This window comes from Pongo abelii, chromosome 20 (assembly GCF_028885655.2).
Source record: "Pongo abelii isolate AG06213 chromosome 20, NHGRI_mPonAbe1-v2.0_pri, whole genome shotgun sequence".
NCBI lineage: Eukaryota > Metazoa > Chordata > Mammalia > Primates > Hominidae > Pongo > Pongo abelii.
The window spans coordinates 61,443,591-61,457,326 of record NC_072005.2 but is presented as its reverse complement, the minus strand read 5'-3'; the positions used below and the strand labels follow the sequence as shown (position 1 = coordinate 61,457,326).

Genomic DNA, 13,736 nt, shown 5'->3' with positions numbered 1-13,736 from the left:
GTTCAAGACCAGCCTGGCCAAAATGGTGAAACCCCATCTCTACTAAAAATACAAAAATTAGCCGGGTGTGGTGTTGCACACCTGTAATCCCAGCTACTCGGAAGGCTGAGACAGGAGGATTGCTCCAACCCAGGAGGCGGAGGTTGTGGTGAGCCAAGATTGCGCCATTGCACTCCAGCCTGGGCAACAGAGCCAGACTCTGTCTTAAAAAAAAAAAAAAAAAAGAATTTTTTTTAAGACTCATATGCATGGGATTAAGAAATTATCTTTTGTTATTCTTGCTAACTTTTGTTGTATTGAGGAAATTGAGACTGAAATGTTAAGTAGCAACCCCAAGGTCACATAACTCATGGGTGGCTGGGGAGAAGGATGGATTTAAACAGACTTCTGGCTGAGCGCAGTGGCTTAAGCCTGTAATCTCAGCACTTTGGGAGGCCAAGATGGGTGGATCACTTGAGTTCAGGAGCTGGAGACCAGCCTGGCCAACACGGTGAAATCCCGTCTCTACTAAAAATACAAAAGTTAGCTGGGTGTGGCGGTGGGCGCCTGTAATCCCAGCTACTCAGGAGGCTGAGGGAGGAGAATTGCTTGAACCCAGGAAGAGGTTGCAGTGAGCCGAGATCTCGCCACTGCACTCCAGCCTGGGCGATAGAGGGAGACAACATCTCAAAAAACAAAACAAAAGAAACAAACAAACAAAAAAACCAAGAAAAACCAGACTTCTGTTGGAATAAGTGAGTTTGGTTCGGATAGATGGAGCCTGCAAAGGCGTTTGGAGATCTAAAAGAGGAACTACATGGCCAGAAAAGAGTATTGGATGAACTGATAAGAAACCACAATTCAAAAACAATTCAACAAAATGCCCAGGTCTGTGAAAGCCTGTCTAAACCAGGCCTTGGGTCTCTGTGTACATTGCCTGCTTCTAACAAGGTTCTGCAGCCGGGAGTTGGCTCCCAGGGTTGCATGGCTGGGAACAACAGAAGCTCAAGAGCGGACCTAAAACACAGCAGTTGGGTAAAATGAAGTTGTCTCCGTTTAGTTTCTACAGACATCCGTGAGAGGATGAGGAGGTGTGCTTGCCTCCTGGCCAAGCACTTTTTTTTTTTTTTTTCCAAGCACTCATTTTTATTTTTTCATTTTTTGTAGAAACAGGGTCTCACAGTACTTGCTTTGGCAGCACTAAAATTGGAAATGGGGGTCTTGCTATGTTGCCCAGGCTGGACTTGAGTTCCTGGGCTCAAGGGGTCCTCCCACCTCAACCTCCCAAAGTGCTGATCTGACCTCATGATCCACTCTGACCTCGTGATCCACCCGCCTCAGCCTCTCGAAGTGCTGGTGAGGGAAGAGAGAAACCCTCTCATATTGTTCTATATTGTTTTATACTCAGTACCTGTTTTAAGAAAAAAGCAAGGAAGTGAAACCAAAGGCAGGCAGCCCGGCGCCAGGCACCAGACCCAAAACCAGGCCTGGGCCTGCCTGGTGTCAACCTAGTAGATAAAAATCAACTCATGACTTAGAACCCGATGTTATCCACAGATTCCAGGCATTGTATAGAAGAACATTGTGAAACTCCCTGCCCTGTTCTGTTTCACTCTGACCACCAGTGCATGAAACCCCTGTTACGTATCCCCTAGATGGCTCAATCAATCACGACCCTTTCGTGCACAATCTTTAGTGTTGTGAGCCCTTAAAAGGGACAGAAATTGTGCACTCGAGGAACTTGGATTTTAAGACAGTAGCTTGCCGATGCTCCCAGCTGAATAAAAGCCCTGTCTTCTACAACTCTGTGTCTGAGAGGTTTTGTCTGTGGCTCATCCTGCTACACTGGGGTTACAGGTGTGAGCCACTGCACCTGGCCACTGGTTATTATTATTATTATTATTTGAGACAGAGTCTCACTCTGTCCCTTGGGCTGGAGTGCAGTGGCCTGATCTTGACTCACTGCAACCTTTGCCTCCCGGGTTCAAGCGATTCTCCTGCCTCAGCCTCCCTAGTAGCTGGGATTACAGGCATGCACCACTGTGCCCAGCTAGCTAACTTTTTGTATTTTTAGTAGAGATGGGGTTTCACCATGTTGGCCAGGCTGGTCTCGAACTCCTGACCTCATGATTCGCCCGCCTTGGCGTCCCAAAGTGCTGGGATTAGAGGCGTGAGCCACCACACCCGGCAATACTAGTTATTGTTAATGCTATTATTGTTACTGACGTGTTCATTTTTACCTTGGCACTTTATTTTCCCACCTCTTTCTCCCTACTTCTCCTAAGTGTCAATGTTAGATAAGTCTAAAATTCTCTTTTCCTGTCCCTCTCTCTGTCTCTCTCTCCTTCTGTGTCTTTCTTTCACCTGAGACCCATAATCCTGGAGATAGCAAGTGTCTCAGAGAGAAAATCCCAAACCAAGTGATTCTGCTGCCCTAGCCTTCCAAGTAGCTGGGATTACAGGCTCCTGCCACCATACCAAGCTAATTTTGTATTTTTAGTAAAGATGGGGTTTCACCACCTTGGCCAGGCTGTTCTTGGACTCCTGACCTCAGGTGAGCCACCCACCTGGGCCTCCCAAAGTGCTGGAATTACAGGCGTGAGACACTGTGCCCGGCTCCCTCCCCCTCTTTTTTAACTAGAGACTGGGTCTCACTTTGTACACTGGGCCGGTCTTGAACTCCTGGGCTCCATGGCCCTCCAGTGTGGAGGAGAGAAAATAGATTCCCTCCACCCTCTTAGGTTCTTTGGATGGGTTGTGAATTACATTGACACAAAACAGTCTGACAGAAGAAAAACCAGATTCAATTGTGTATGCACAGGAATCCCACAAAAATGTGGGACTGGAGGAAGGGCCAGATGATTGAAGCTCGTTTAGCTGCCTGAGCTACAGAAAGCAGTAAAAGTGTAGGGTGCGGTGGCTCACGCCTGTAATCCCAGCACTTTGGGAGGCCAAGGTGGGTGGATCACCTGAGGTCAGGAGTTTGAGACCAGCCTGGCCAACATGGTGAAACCCCATCTCTGCTAAAAATACAAAAATTAGCCAGTGTGGTGGTACGTGCCTGTAATCCCAGCTACTCTGGAGGCTGAGGCAGGAAAATCACTTGAACCCGGGAGGAGGAAACTGCAGTGAGCTGAGCTGAGATCGCACCATTGTACTCCAGCCTGGGCTACAAAGGGAGACTCCATCTCAAAAAAAAAAAAAAAAAAAAAAAAAAAGAAGAAGAAGAAGAAAGAAGTAGGGGTGTCGTCCGTCCCGATGGCTCACGTCTGTAATCTCAACACTTTGGGAACCGAAATGGGTGGATCACCTGACATCAGGAGGTTGAGACTAGCCTGGACAATAGGGTGAAACCCGGTCTCCACTAAAAATACAAAAATTAGCCAGGCGTGGTGGTGTGCCCTGTAATCCCAGCTACTCGGGCGGGAGGCTGAGACAGGAGGATTACTTGAACCTGGGAGGTGGAGGTTGCAGTGGGCCAAGATCACGCCACTGCACTCCAGCCTGGAAGACAGAGGGAGACCCTGTCTCAAAATAAAATAAATACATACATACATACATACATACATGAAAAGGAGTAGAGACTTGGAGCTTCTGGGGGTGGTGGAGGCAAATTAAGGTATGATAAAAGGGGGAAAAGTTGCTGGGTTCACGCCTGTAATTCCAGCACTTTGGGAGGCCGAGGCAGGTGGATCACCAGAGGACAGGAGTTCGAGACAAGCCTGGCCAACATGGTGAAACCCCCTTTCTACTAAAAATACAAAAAATTAGCAGGCGTGGTGGTAGGTGTCAGTAATCCCAGCTACTCGGGAGGCTGAGGCAGGAGAATCGCTTGAACCCGGGAAGTGGAGGTTGCAGTGAGACGAGATCGCACCACTGCACTCCAGCCTGGGCAAGGGAGCAAGACTTCATCTCAAAAAAGAAAAAAAGAAAGGGGGAAAAGTATGATGAGCTGGGGGTTGACTTATTAATGCAGATGAAATTCCTTAGGTGATAAAAGTTGTCTCTGAGCAACTCCCCTTCTGGTAGAAATAGCCTTTTTTTTTTTTTTTTTTTTTTTGAGACGGAGTCTCGCTCTATCGCCCAGGCTAGAGTACAGTGGCACAATCTCGGCTCACTGCAACCTCTGCCTGCCGGGTTCAAACAATTCTCCTGCCTCAGCCTCCCAAGTAGCTGGGACTACAGGCGTGTGCCACCACACCCGACTAATTTTTTTTTTGTATTTTTAGTAGAGACAGGGTTTCACCATGCTGGCCAGGCTGGTCTCAAACTCCTGACCTCCTGAACTGCCCGCCTCGGCCTCCCAAAGTGCTGGGATTACAGGCTTGAGCTACCGCACCCGGCCCTTTTGTTTTTTTTTTTTTGAGATGGAGTCTCACTCTGTCGCACAGGCCAGAGTGCCGTGGTGCGATCTCAGCCCACTGCAGCCTCTACCTCCTGGGTTCAAGCAATGCTGCCTCAGCCTACTGAGTAGCTGGGATTACAGGTGTGCAACGCCATGCCCGGCTAATTTTTGTATTTTTAGTAGAGATAGGGTTTCACCATGTTGCCCAGGCTGGTCTTGAGCTCCTGGACTCAAGTGATGTGCCCATCTTGGCTTCCCAAAATGCTGGGATTACAGGCGTAAGCCACCACACCCGGCCCTGGTATAAATATCTTTACTAATGAAGATTTCTCTTCTTGAAGCCAGGGCATGGTGCTTGCCTATAGTCTCATATACCCAGGAATCAAGAGGACTGCTTAAGCCAAGCAGTTCAAGTCCAGGTTGGGCAACATAGTGAGACCCCATCTCAAAACAAAACAAAAACCAAAGGAGAAAACTTCTTTATAGATGTAGATTTCCTTTACAACACGGCAGGTTTTTAGAGGTAGTCCTTTGTCTATAGTTTTCAAAATGATCAATATGGCAAAGATAAATGTTTCGGGGTGGTGTGTCTTGAGCCCCATCACCAAAAAAAGATCCTCACCAAAGCCTCAAACGACTGCCCCCCACCACCAACAAACCACAAATGATTTGTTGAATTTTTTTCATCTCTCTTATCTAGCCATAGGCTACTTTCCTGTCATAGGTCCTAGAAACTCTTGAATTCTTCCATTTCTTTCCAGAGAAAATAGGCTTTCAAATAGGCAACATACTAAGTCAAATTAATAACACTTTTTTTTGGGGGGGAGGGGTTGGGGGTCTTGCTGTGTTGTCCAGGCTGGATTCAGCCTCTCCAGTAGCTGAGGCTACAGGCGTGCAATACCACACCTGGCTCATTAATTAATTAATTAGTTTAGAGACAGGGGCTGGCTCTGTTGCTTAGGCTGGAATGCAATGGCATGATGTTGGTTCACCGCAGCCTCTGCCTCCCAGACTCAAGTGATCCTCCTGCCTCAGCCTCCCAAATATTAGCTGGGATGACAGGCATGCATCACCACACCTGGCTAATATCTCTATGTATGAATTTATTATTCATTTAATTATTTATATTTTTTAGTTTTATTTTATTATTTATTTATTTGAGATGGAGTCTTGCTCTTTCGCCCAGGCTGGAGTGTAGTGGCATGATCTCGGCTCACTGCAAGCTCCGCCTCCCGGGTTCCCGCCATTCTTCTGCCTCAGCCTCCCGAGTAGCTGGGACCACGGGCGCCCACCACCTCCTGGCTAATTTTTGTATTTTTAGTAGAGATGGGGTTTCACCATGTTAGTCAGACTGGTCTGACCTCAAATGATTCACCCACCTCGGCTTCCCAACGTGCTGAGATTACAGCCACTGTGCTCAGTCGAAATTTTGTATATTTGATGGAGAAGAGGTTTTGTCATGTTGTCCAGGCTGGTCTGGAACTCTTGAACTCAAGCAATCCACCTGCCTGGGCTTCCCAAAGTTCTGGGATTCCAGGCATGTGCCACCATGCCTGGCCCAAGGCTGCTGTTCCTAAAGAAGAAAATTATTCCAATGATTTTATTTATTTATTTATTTATTTATTTTTGAGACAGAGTTTCACTCTTGTTGCCCAGGTTGGAGTGCAATGGCATGATCTCGGCTCACTGCAACCTCTGCCACCGGGGTTCAAGTGATTCTCCTGCCTCAGCCTCCCGAGTAGCTGGGATTACCGGCACGCGCCACCACGCCCAGCTAATTTTTTTTGTATTTTAGTAGAGACGGGGTTTCTCCATGTTGGTCAGGCTGGTCTCGAACTTCTGACCTCAGGTGATCTGCCAGCCTTGGCCTCCTGAAGTGCTGGGATTACAGGCGTGAGCCACCGCACCCGGCCAGCAATGATACTTTTTAAAAGCAAGTAAGGACGAGCTGGGCATGGTGGGTTCTTGAATCTCATGCCAGAAAGAATTCAGGGCAAGATCATGGAGTAAAGTGAAAGCAAGCTTATTAGGAAAGTGAAGGAGTAAAAGAATAGCTACTCCATAGACAGCAGCCCGTAGGGCTCCTGGTTGCCCTTATTTTTTTTGAGATGGAGTTTTGCTTTTGTCGCCCCGGCTGAGTGCAATGGTGTGATCTTGGCTCACTGCAACCTCTGCTTCCTGGGTTCAAGTGATTCTCCTGCCTCGGCCTCCTGAGTAGCTGGGATTACAGGCGCCTGCCATCAGGTCTGGCTAATTTTTGTATTTTTAGTAAGAGATGGGGTTTCACCATGTTGGCCAGGCTGATCTCGACCTCCTGACCTCAGGTGATCTGCCCGCCTCAGCCTCCTGAAGTGTTGGGATTACAGGAGTGAGCCACCAAGCCCAGCCTTGGTTGCCCATTTTCATGGTTATTTCTATGGATATGCTAAACAAGGGGTGGGTTATTCATGTCTCCCCTTTTTAGACCACAGAGTCACTTCCTGACATTGCCATGGCATTTGTAAACTGCCATGGGGCTGGTGGGAGTGGAGCAGTGAGGACAACCAGAGGTCGCTCTCGTCACCATCTTGGTTTTGGTGGAGTTTGGCTGGATTCTTTATTTTTTTTTATTTTTTTAATTTTTTTTGAGACGGAGTCTCGCTCTGTCACCCAGGCTGGAGTGCAGTGGCGCGATCTCAGCTCACTGCAAGCTCCGTCACCTGGGTTCACGCCATTCTTCTGCCTCAGCCTCCCGAGTAGCTGGGACTACAGGCGCCCATCACCATGCCCAGCTAATTTTTTGTATTTTTTTTTAGTAGAGACGGGGTTTGACCGTGTTAGCCAGGATGGTTTCAATCTCCTGACCTCGTGATCCGCCCCCCTCGGCCCCCCAAAGTGCTGGGATTACAGGCATGAGCCACCGCGCCCGGCCTGGCTGGATTCTTTATTGCTAAGGGAGGAGACCACCCCTCATATTGTCTTATGCCCAATTTCCGCCTCCAAAGAAAGAAAAAGTAAAAACTAAAAGGCAGAAATGAAATCCACAAGCAGACAGCCTGGCAGCACACCCTGGGCCTGGTAGTCAAAAATCGACCACTGACCTAATCGGTTATCTATAGATTACAGACATTGTATAGAAAAGCACTGTGAAAATCCCTATCCTGTTTCGGTTGGATCTGATTACCGGTGCATGCAGCCCCCAGTCACGTACCCCCTGCTTGCTCAATCAATCACGACCCTCTCACGTGCACCCCTTAGAGTTGTGAGCCCTTAAAAGGGACAGGAATTGCTCACTCGGGGAGCTCGGCTCTTGAGACAGGAGTCTTGCCGATGCCTCTGGCCGAATAAACCCCTTTCTTCTTTAACTCGGTGTCTGAGGAGTTTTGTCTGTGGTTGGTCCTGCTACATTGCAACCTGTCTTATCAGCAAGGTCCTTATGACCTGTATCTTGTGCTGACTTATCTCATCCTGCGACTTAGAATGCTTTTTTTTTTTCTTTTTACTGCAACCTCTGCCTCCCGGGCTCAAGCGATTCTCCTGCCTCAGCCTCGGAAGTAGCTGGGATTACAGGCACCAGCCACCACCCCTGACTAATTTTTGTATTTTCAGTCGAGACGGGGTTTCACCGTGTTGGCCAGGCTGGTCTCAAACTCTACCTCGGGTGATCCACCCGCCTCGGCCTCCCAAAGTGCTGGGCCACCGTGCCTGGCATTTTGGTTTTTTTTTGGAGAATGCAAAATTTTTTTTTTGGAGAATGCTGCTGGGAATGCAGCCCGGTAGGTCTCAGCCTTATTTTACTCAGCTCCTATTCAAGATGGAGTTGCCCTGGTTCACACGCCTGTGACAGTAGGTCCGTTGCCCAATGCATGCTGTGAGTCAATTTGCTGGGTCACTGGGTTGCAGAAGAGAAGGAAGTTTAATCACAGGGCTGAGGAATGAGGAGATGGGAGGAAACCTCTAATCCATCTCCCCCAGAAGTTTGGGTCTAGGGTTATTTTTTTTTTGAGATGGAGTTTTGCTTTGTCACCCAGGCTGGAGTGCAGTGGCAGGATCTTTGCTATTGCAACCTCCGCCTCCCAGGTTCAAGTAATTCTCTTGCCTCAGCCTCCTGAGTAGCTGGGGTTACAGGCACCCGCTACCACGCCCGACTAATTTTTTGTGATTTTAGTAGAGAGGGGGTTTCACTATGTTGGCCAGGCTGGTCTTGAACTCTTGACCTCAGGTGATTCACCTGCCTTGGCTTCCCAAAGTACTGGGGTTACAGATATGAGCTACCGTGCTTGGCCAGGGCTAGGGTTTTTGTTGTTGTTGTTGTTGACATGGAGTCCCACTCTGTCACCCAGGCTGGGGTGCAGTGGTATGATCTCGGCTTACTGCAACCTATGCCTCCCAGGTTCAAGCCATTCTTGTGCCTCGGCCTCCTGAGTAGCTGGGACTACAGGCACCTGCCACCACGCCTGACTAATTTTCATATTTTTAGTAGAGACGGGGTTTCACTATGTTGGCCAGGCTGGTCTTGAACTCTTGACCTCAGGTGATTCACCTGCCTTGGCCTCCCAAAGTGCTGGAGTTACAGGTGTGAGCCTCTGCGCCTGGCCAGGGCTAGGGATTTTAAGTGTTTTGGTGTGGGCCAGAGTGTGGCCATGCTGACTGCTGGCAGAGACAGGGACATGAAGACACAGTGTTCTCATGCTGACCCCATTCCTCGCTGGGGTCTTCAAACTGGTTAGTGTCAGCTATTTGGCTGGAATTCAAGGTCTGAAAAACATCTGAAACCATCCTTAAACAAAAGCCTTATAATTCTAATGTCTCAGAGTTTATCTATAGGAACCATGCAGACACAAATTCGTCTAATGACCCTCCTGTTAGAAATGCTATCTACGGGAACAATGAGGAGGCAAAAGTGCGGTGTCTAGAGCCACGTGACGCTCAGCAGCCAGGACGTGGGCCAGAGTGCAGCCTGATTCACATTTTTTCATTTTTATTTTTCTACTAAAAGTGGGTTTTCATTTTTTTTTTTTTTTTTTGAGATAGAGTCTCACTCTGTCGCACCCAGGCTGGAGTGCAGTCACGCGATCTCGGCTCACTGCAACCTCTGCCTCTGCCTCTGCCTCCTGGGTTCAAACAATTTTCCTGCCTCAGCCTCTCGAGTAGCTGGAATTACAGGCATTGAGCTACCATGCCCGGCTAATTTTTGTATTTTTGTAGAGACGCAGTTTCACCATGTTGGCTGGGCTGGTCTCAAACTCCTGACCTTGAGTGATCCATCTGCCTCAGCCTCCCAAAGTGCTGGGATCACAGGCCTGAGCACGGTGCCTGGCCTACAAAGGATATTTTTGTGGGGAAAAGAAAGAGAGATCAGATTGTTACTGTGTCTGCAGAAAGAAGTAGACATAGGAGACTCCATTTTGTTCTGCACTAAGAAAAATTCTTCCGCCTTGAGATGCTGTTAATCTGTAACCCTACCCCCAGCCCTGTGCTCCCTGAAACAGGTCCTGTGTCAACTCAGGGTTAAATGGATTAAGGGCTGTGCAAGATGTGCTTTGTTAAACAAATGCTTGAAGGCAGCATGCTAGTTAAGAGTCATCACCACTCCCTAATTTCAAGTACCCAGGGACACAAAACACTGCGGAAGGCCGCAGGGACCTCTGCCTTGGAAAGCCAGGTATTGTCCAAGGTTTCTCCCCATGTGATAGCCTGAGAGATATGGCCTACTGGGAAGGGAAAGATCTGACCGTCCCCCAGCCCAACACCCGTAAAGGGTCTGTACTGAGGAGGATTAGTAGAAGAGAAAGGAATGCCTCTTTGCAGTTGAGGCCAGAGGAAGGCATCTGTCTCCTGCTCGTCCCTGGGCAATGGAATGTCTGGGTGTAAACCCCGATTGTATATTCCATCTACTGAGATAGGGGAAAACAGCCTTAGGGCTGGAGGTGGGACATGAGGGCAGCAATACTGCTCTTCAAGGCACTGAGATGTTTATGTGTATACATATCTAAAGCACAGCACTGAATTCTTTACCTTGTCTATGATGCAGACCTTTGTTCACGTGTTCACCTGCTGACCCTCTCTCCACTATTATCCTGTGATCCTGCCACATCCCCCTCTCCAAGAAACACTGAAGAATGATCAATAAATACTAAGGGAACTCGGAGGCCTGGGGATCCTCTGTGTGCTGAACGCCGCTCCCCTGGGCCCCCTTTTTTCTTTCTCTATACTTTGTCTCTGTGTCTCTTTCTTTTCCAAGTCTCTTGTTCCACCTAACGAGAAATGCCCACAGGTGTGGAGAGGCAACCCACCCCTTCATATTTTAAAGGATATAAATGAACAGCCAAGGAGGAGATGCACAGGAGGAGGTTTAGAGGAGTCCCAAGTGCAGGAGCTTCTGTCCCTGTGGACCTGGGGTGCACCATAGTCCTGGCACACGGATGCACCCCGATTCACCAACCAGGAAGCTCTTCTGAACTCTTTCCTGTTTTTTTTTGTTTGTTTTTTGTTTTTTTTTTTGAGACAGTCTCACTCTGTCACCCAGGCTGGAGTGCAGTGGCGCTATCTCAGCTCACTGCAGCCTCTGCCTCCTGCGTTCAAGTGATTCTCATGCCTCAGCCTCCTGAGTATCTGGGTCTGCAGGTGCACTCCACCACGCCTGGCTAATTTTTTATTTTTTGTAGAGTCAGGGCTTGCTATTTTGTCCAGACTGGTCTAGAATTCTTGGGCTCAAGCAGTCCTCCCATCTAGGCCTCCCAAAGTGTTGGGATTACAGGCATGAGCCACATGATGCCCGGCCCAAACCCTTTTCTTTTGGGGTTTATGGAGGATTCCTTAGGTGGGCAATGCTGAACACATAGCTGGCAGTTCATAATCAATTCAACCTTCAGCCCCTCTCCCCTCCCTGGAGGCCACTTGGAGCCTGGGGCTGAAAGTTCCCAATGTCTAATCACTGACGGTTTCTTTGGCAGCCAGTCCCCCGCCCTTGTGGGGTTATCTAGGGGCTTTCCAAAAGTCACCTCATTAACATAAGCTCAGATGTGGTTGTAGGGCCTGGGTATACAAAACAAGAGATACCTCTTTCATGTTTATCTTTCCATAGCTGCTCTAGGACTAAAGGCCAAATGTTTTAACAAAATATACTCTCTCTCTTTTTTTTGTCAGCTAGAATATAATTTATTTTTATTGTTTTTATTTTCTTTTTTTTCAGAGAGGGAGTCTCGCAATATTTCCCAGGCTGGTCTTGAACTCCTGGACTCAGGCAGTCCTCCCGCCTCAGCCTCCCAAAGTGCTGGGATTACATTCATGAACCATTGCGCCTGGCCATCTTTTTTTGTTTTTTAAGATGGAGTCTCTGTCGCCCAGGCTGGAGCGCAGTCGTGCAATCTCGGCTCACTGCAACCTCCGCCTCCCAGGTTCAATCAATTCTCATGCCTCAGCCTCCTGAGTAGCTGGGATTACAGGTGCACACCACCATGCCTGGCTAATTTTTTATTTTTAGTTGCCAGGGGGGGTTTTGCCATGTTGCCCAGGTTGGTCTCGAACTCCTGACCTCAGATGATCCACCCGCCTCAGCCTTCCAAAGTGCAGGGATTACAGGCATGAGCCACCGTGCCCAGCCTCCATAGTGTCTATCTCTATAAATGGCATGCTGCAACTGATATATACATCTTCATTTGTGGGACCATTGGCTTCTATTAAATTAACAGTTTAAACTACCAAAATTCTGTGCTGGATGCTTTCCACAAGATACACTGTTTCATTTAAAAACAATTTTAGGCCAGGTGTGGTGGCTCATGCCTGTAATCACCTGACATCAGGAGTTTGAGACCAGCCTGACCAATATGGTGAAACTCTGTCTCTACTAAAAATACAAAAAAACTAGTTGGGCGTGGTGGCATGTGCCTGCAGTCCCAGCTACTCGGGAGGCTGAGGCACGAGAATTGCTTGAACCTGGGAGGCGGAGGTTGCATGAACCGAGATTGCACCACTGCACTCCAGCCAGGGCCACAGAGCGAGACTCCATCCAAAAAAAAAAAAAAAAAATCAATTATTTATTTTTTTATTTTTTATTTTTTTTATTTTTTTGACTTTTTAAAGAAGTAAGCCTTTATTTCCTTGTTTTGCAAATAAAGCTGGCTAAGTTGGTTGCTTTTTGGTGGTTAGTCAAAGAGACCAAATCCCATATCCTCGTCCGACTCCTCCGACTCTTCCTTGGCTTCAACCTTAGCTGGGGCTGCAGCAGCAGCAGGAGCAGCTGTGGTGGCAGCAGCCACAGGGGCAGCAGCCACAAAGGCAGATGGATCAGCCAAGAAGGCCTTGACCTTTTCAGCAAGTGGGAAGGTGTAATCCGTCTCCACAGACAAGGCCAGGACTTGTTTGTACCCGTTGATGACAGAATGGGGTACTGATGCAACAGTTGGGTAGCCAATCTGCAGACAGACACTGGCAACATTGCGGACACCCTCCAGGAAGCGAGAATGCAGTTTCCTGTGTGATGTCAAGCACTTCAGGGTTGTAGATGCTGCCATTGTCGAACACCTGCTGGATGACCAGCCCAGAGGAGAAGGGGGAGATGTTGAGCATGTTCAGCAGCGTGGCTTCGCTGGCTCCCACTTTGTCTCCAGTCTTGATCAGCTGCACATCACTCAGGATTTCAATGGTGCCCCTGGAGATTTTAGTGGTGATACCTAAAGCCTGGAAAAAGGAGGTCTTCTCGGGCCCGAGACCAGTGTTCTGGGCTGGCACAGTGACTTCACATGGGGCAATGGCACCAGCATGGGCAGCAGCTGGCACCTTATTGGCCAGCAACATGTCCCTGATCTCAGTGAGGTCCTCCTTGGTGAACACAAAGCCCACATTCCCCCGGATATGAGGCAGCAGTTTCTCCAGAGCTGGGTTGTTTTCCAGGTGCCCTCGGGTGGCCTTGCGCATCATGGTGTTCTTGCCCATCAGCACCACGGCCTTCCCGCGAAGGGACATGCGGATCTGCTGCATCTGCTTCGAGCCCACATTGTCTGCTCCCACGATGAAACATTTCGGATAATCATCCAATAGTTGGATGATCTTAAGGAAGTAGTTGGACTTCCAGGTCGCCCTGTCTTCCCTGGGCATCATGGCGGTGCGTCAGGGATTGCCACGCAGGGTTTAAAGATGATGTCACTTCCACGAGGACGCCTGGCGAGAGACAATATCAATTATTTATTAATTTTTTTTGAGACAGGGTCTCACTCTGTGGCCCAGGCTGGAGTGAGGTGGCCAGTCACAGCTCACTGCAGCCTCAAACTCCTGGGCTCAGGTGATCCTCCCACCTCAGCCTCCTGAATAGCTGGGATTACAGGTGCAGCCCATCATGTATGGTTAATTTTTTTGTTTTTGTTTTTGAGACAGAGTCTTGCTCCTGTCACCCAGGCTAGAGTGCAATGGCGTGATCTTGCCTCACTGCACC

The 13,736-nt window shown here is 48.6% G+C and overlaps 1 pseudogene; it reads right to left on the bottom strand.

The window, feature by feature from the left end:
* Window positions 1-12,379: 12,379 nt before the first annotated feature.
* LOC100440667 (large ribosomal subunit protein uL10-like) lies at window positions 12,380-13,473 on the bottom strand (annotated as a pseudogene).
* Between the last annotated feature and the right edge of the window lie 263 nt (window positions 13,474-13,736).